Consider the following 6001-nt stretch of genomic DNA (forward strand, 5'->3'; position numbering starts at 1 on the left):
TATTTATACAGTTCTTTATTATCCTTTTACATCCGTAGGCTCTGCCATGGCACCCCTCTCTCATTCCCGGTGCTGGTAATTTCTCTCTTCTCCATTTCTTTCTCCAATCAGTATTTGTAGAAGATTATCAATTTTATTGTTCCTTCTCAAGAACCAGTATTTGGTTTCATTGATTGTTTTTCTTTTTCTTTTTTTGATTTCGTGTCTTTACCGTGTTTTCTTTCTGCTTACTGTGGGATTACGTTTGCTTTACTCTGTGATTTTTTTTCTTGATACTTGGCGTAATATAAAAGTGTCATTTATTTGAAAATATTTTGGACTTTTTCAGATACTATTCTATTGTTGAGTTTTTATTCAGTTCCCTTGTTAGAAACCATTCTTTGATTTCGGTTCTTTTAAATGCATTGAGGTTTGCTTCACTGTCCAGAGAAGAGTGTCTTGGGGAGGGTTTGTGTACGCTTGTCAGTCATAGGTATTCTGTGGCTGGTTGCCCTGCTCAGTAACTGTCCATCAGCTCGACCTTGACAATAGTGTTGCTGGAAGCTTCTCTATGGTTACTGATTTGGACGTACTTGTTCAGGTACGTATGGACAGTTACATTGAAACCTCCATCTCCGTCTCCCTTTAGTTCTGTCCGCTTTGCTTCATGTGTTTTTGGAAGGTCTCCTTGTAGGTATATGCATCTTTGGGAGTATGCGCTCTGGATGAATTGAACCCGTTGTAACTGTGTGACGTTCTTTATTAAATTTAGTATGTTATTCTGAAATCTGTACCTGGTGTTAATATGGCCACTCCAGCTTTCTTTTGGTGTGTGTTCACATGGTAAACTTTTTTCCAGCGTTTTTTTGTTTTGTTTTGTTTTTTTGAGACGGAGTTTCGCTCTTGTTACCCAGGCTGGAGTGCAATGGCGCGATCTCGGCTCACCGCAACCTCCGCCTCCTGGGTTCAGGCAATTCTCCTGCCTCAGCCTCCTGAGTAGCTGGGATTACAGGCACGCGCCACCATGCCCAGCTAAGTTTTTGTATTTTTAGTAGAGACGGGGTTTCACCATGTTGACCAGGATGGTCTCGATCTCTAGACCTCATGATCCACCTGCCTCGGCCTCCCAAAGTGCTGGGATTACAGGTGTGAGCCACCGTGCCCGGCCCTCCAGCGTTTGTTTTTAACCCTTTTCCTGTTTGCCCCAAGAACACACGCCAGAGTGCTCACGGCTGCAGTGTTCACCCCAAGATGAGTTTGCCCCGAGACGCTTGTTTTCATGGTTGCTTCTGCGTTGCTCTAGTGTATCAAGTTCGGGAGCAAAGACGTCATTCTATTCACAGCGTTCTGTTTTCAGTAGTGGTATTTCCATTTACAAAATATAGGAGTTCTCAATTGCTGAAATGTCAAATCCTAGAAAACACAGCATTCCTACATGTGACATTAGCATCGTTCTCCAACGGTCGCTGGCCAAAGTCTCCTTTGGTGAATCTGATTTTCCCAGATGGCTCTGATGTTAGTTCTGTTTAGAAATAACGCAAAGAACAGTTTTTATGTTTCATTTTCACATTGGAAATCAGTCAGATTTGCCTCAGCCTCCATTAAATGAGCGCCGGCAGTGATGCAGTTTCTTTTCCTGAACGAGAAAAGGATTAAGGTATTTGTGTCTTTATGTTCAAAGTGTGTTTCTTGTAGGCAGCATATAGGAAGCCTTGCTTTTTTACTCATTCTGACAATCCCTGCCTCTCTAAAAAAACCAGCTTCATTTATTTATTTATTTTGAGGCAGAATCTTGCTCTATTGCCCAGGCTGGAGTCAGTGCCATGATCTCGGTTTACTGCAAACTCCACCTCCCAGGTTCAAATGATTCTCCTGCCTCAGCAACCTGAGTAGCTGGTATTACAGGTGTGCACCACCACACCTGGCTACTGTTTGTATTTTCAGTAGATACGGGGGTTCACTGTGTTGGCCAGGCTGGCTGAACTCCTGATTTCATATGATCCCCCTGCCTCGGCCTCCCAAAGTGCTGAGATTACAGGCTTGAGCCACCACTCCTGGCCTAAAAAACAGCTTTATGAGCCAGGCGTGGTGGCTCACGCCTGTAATCCCAGCACTTTGGGAGGCCGAGGTGGGCGGATCACCTGAGGTGGGGAGTTCGAGACCAGCCTGACCAACGTGGAGAAACCCCATCTCTACTAAAAATACAAAATTAGTCAGGCATGGTGGTGTGTGCCTGTAAGCCCAGCCACTCAGGAGGCTCTGGCAGAAGAATTGCTTGAATCCGGGAGGTGGAGATTGCAGTGAGCCAAGATCGTGCCATTGCACTGCAGCCTGGGCAACACAGTGAGACTCTTTCTCAAAAAAAAAAATAAAAAAGCTTTATTTGGGTATAATTGATATACAATAAATACAGGTTCACACTGTATAATTGATAAATATCTATCCATATCTATATAGCATACGCATAATTGATAAATATCTATCCATATCTTTGTAGTATACATAACAGCTGCTACGAACGTTTGCATGTGAATCTTCACATGGACATGCTTATTTATCCATAAAACCACCCTGCAGGCGGGGTGGACACAGCATTCCTCCTGACTGTGTCTTGTGCCCTTGGTGGCCTGTCCTCCTGCGATCATGGATCTGCCCTTTGCTCTCTCGCGCTGCAGGATCGTTCTGAGATTCATCCGTGATGCATGTGTCCCTTCTTTCTGTTACTGCTGCGTACTGATCCACTGTAGGCCTTATACCAATTTGCCTTCTAGTTATTAGATATTATGCATAAAGCTGCTGTGAATTTTATATATAAGTCTTCATACGGAGGACAGGCTTGGTGGCTCACGCCTGTAATCCCAGCACTTTGGGAGGCTGAAGTGGGCAGATGGTCTGAGGGCAGGAACTCAAGACCAGCCTGGCCAACATGGTGAAACCCCATCTCTACTAAAAATGCAAAAATTACCAGGGAATGGTGGTGGTCACATGTAATCCCAGCTACTCAGGAGGCTGAGGCAGGAGGATAGCTTGAACCTGGGAAGCAAAGGTTGCAGTGAGCCGAGATTTTGCAACACTGCACTCCAGCCTGGGCAACAGAGTGAGACTCCATCTCAAAAAAACAAGAAAAAAAAAGTCTTTACACAGAGCGAGGCTTTCATTTCTCTAGGAGTGAAATGTCTGGACGGCGATAACTAGGAGCAGGTGTCTGGACGGCGATAACTGGGAGCGGGTGTCTGGACGGCGATAACTGGGAGCGGGTGTCTGGACGGCGATAACTGGGAGCGGGTGTCTGGACGGCGATAACTAAGACTGGGTGCCTGGACGGCAATAACTGGGAGCGGGTGTCTGGACGGCGATAACTGGGAGCGGGTGTCTGGACGGCGATAACTGGGAGCGGGTGTCTGGACGGTGATAACTAAGACTGGGTGCCTGGACGGCAATAACTGGGAGCGGGTGTCTGGACGGCGATAACTGGGAGCGGGTGTCTGGACGGCGATAACTAAGACTGGGTGTCTGGACGGTGATAACTAGGAGCGGGTGTCTGGACGGCGATAACTAGGAGCGGGTGTCTGGACGGCGATAACTAGGAGCGGGTGTCTGGACGGCGATAACTGGGAGCGGGTGTCTGGACGGCGATAACTAAGATTGGGTGTCTGGATGGTGATAACTAGGAGCGGGTGTCTGGACAGCGATAACTGGGAGCGGGTGTCTGGACGGTGATAACTAAGACTGGGTGTCTGGACGGTGATAACTAGGAGCAGGTGTCTGGACGGCGATAACTGGGAGCGGGTGTCTGGACGGCGATAACTGGGAGCGGGTGTCTGGACGGTGATAACTAAGACTGGGTGTCTGGACGGTGATAACTAGGAGCGGGTGTCTGGACGGCGATAACTGGGAGCGGGTGTCTGGACGGCGATAACTGGGAGCGGGTGTCTGGACGGCGATAACTGGGAGCGGGTGTCTGGACGGCGATAACTAAGACTGGGTGTCTGGATGGTGATAACTGGGAGCGGGTGTCTGGACGGCGATAACTAAGACTGGGTGTCTGGATGGTGATAACTGGGAGCGGGTGTCTGGACGGCGATAACTAAGACTGGGTGTCTGGATGGTGATAACTAGGAGCGGGTGTCTGGACGGCGATAACTGGGAGCGGGTGTCTGGACGGCGATAACTGGGAGCGGGTGTCTGGATGATGATAATTAGGCAAAGATTTCTTTTTTTTTCTGTATTGATACTTTGTTCTTTTTATTACTGGAATAGTATATCCATTGTATGGATATACCACATTTTTTTAATTGCATTTTAGGTTTGGGGGTACATGTGCAGAACATTCACGATAGTTGCATAGGTACACACGTGGCAGTGTGTTTTGCTGCCTTCCTCCCCTTCACCTAAAATTTCTTTGGTACAAGCCCAAAAGCACAATCCATATAAAACAAATGAGTCAAGTAGACTTCAGCTGAAGTAAAAACTTGGGAGGCCGAGGTGGGTGGATCACAAGGTCAAGAGATCGAGAGCATCCTGGTCAACATGGTGAAACCCTGTCTCTACTAAAAATACAAAAAATTAGCTGGGCACGGTGGCGCATACCTGTAATCCCAGCTACTCAGGAGGCTGAGGCAGGAGAATTGCCTGAACCCAGGAGGCGGAGGTTGCCGTGAGCCGAGATCGCGCCATTGCACTCCAGCCTGGGTAACGAGCGAAACTCCGTCTCAAAAAAAAAAAAAAGTAAGTTTGTGGCTGGCAGCGGCTCATGCCTGTAGTCCCAGCACTTTGGGAGGCTGAGTTAGGAGGATGGCTTATGCTTGGGAGGTCGAGGCCGCACTCCAGCCTGGGTGACAGTGAAAGTCTCTTTTCAACAAAAAGTTGGTTAGAGGTTTTCTAGAGTCTGGTTATGTTGTGGCGTATTTATGCTGCCATATTACTGAAAATGCCTTTTTGTTGCTACTTGTTTTTAGTTCCTTGCTAAACTGCTCGCCTCCTACCCCCGCGACTTCATTGTCATCCAGTCTTCAGCTCAGTTACACCCTCACAGCTCCTGCCCTGTTCGCTCATGTCTTCGTAACGCCATCGCTGCAATCTCATGGTTCTCGGACGTCACGTCCCACGACTGTCCTCTCCGTCATGTTCCAGCACAGTTCAGGGTCACTCGGGGACAGGCCACTGAATGGGTGACAGAAGGACCGGCTGGAAGGGGCGTTACACCCACAGGACATCTTTCCTTTTTCTTTTTTTTTTTTTTGTTTAACTGAGATGGAGTTTCGCTTTTGTTGCCCAGGCTCGGGTGCGATGGTGCGACATCAGCTCCCTGCATCCTCCACCTCTCAGGTTCAAGCGATTCTCCTGCCTCGGCCTCCCAGATAGCTAGGATTAAAGGCATGCACCACCACACCCGGCTGATTTTGTATTCTTAGTAGAGATGGGGTTTCTCCATATTGGTCAGGCTGGTTTCGAACTCCCAGCCTCCGATGATCCGCCTGCCTCGGCCTCCCAAGTGCTGGGATGGCAGGCGCGAGCCACGGCAGTCATTCCATTCTTGGATGCAGGAGCCACCATGGTCCTTTTTATGTTCGGTGTTTAGTCTGGGTTGATTATGTCATACGTTAGCTATTTTTAAATGCGTATTTCATGTATTAGGTCCTCTAGCAAGGTAGGGTGAAGTGGTTTCAAGGGATTCAGCAGCAGCTACGCAGGTCTCAGGACCTGTTTGAAGGCTGAGGGCAGAAGTTCTAGATGAAACAACCTCTTTCTACCACTCTAGGTTTTAATCCATGTTCCCCGATCCTTTATTAATAAATAGGCTACTTGCATGTTATTTCATGTCTCTATTTTTTGCTTATTTTTCTATTTTAGGGTATTTTCATTGTGTAAATGGATTGTAGGAAGTCAGAGAACACGTTTTTTTATTCTAGTTTTCCATTATAATTTTTTTCTGTACATACTGAGGCTGACGTGGTCATGACAGTAGAGGTTAAAACGTGTGATGTGGTTCTGTGTTTAACTGGATTTCATCTCTTTACAG

The 6001-nt window shown here is 47.4% G+C and overlaps 1 protein-coding gene across 4 annotated transcripts in view; it reads left to right on the forward strand.

Annotated features, from left to right (window-relative positions):
• The window catches only part of ZBED4 (zinc finger BED-type containing 4), a 31688-nt gene that overhangs the window by 20616 nt on the left and 5071 nt on the right, over window positions 1-6001 (forward strand). The gene's annotated exons all lie outside the window — the stretch shown is intronic.

This window comes from Callithrix jacchus, chromosome 1, assembly GCF_049354715.1.
Source record: "Callithrix jacchus isolate 240 chromosome 1, calJac240_pri, whole genome shotgun sequence".
NCBI classification, from domain to species: Eukaryota; Metazoa; Chordata; class Mammalia; order Primates; family Cebidae; genus Callithrix; species Callithrix jacchus.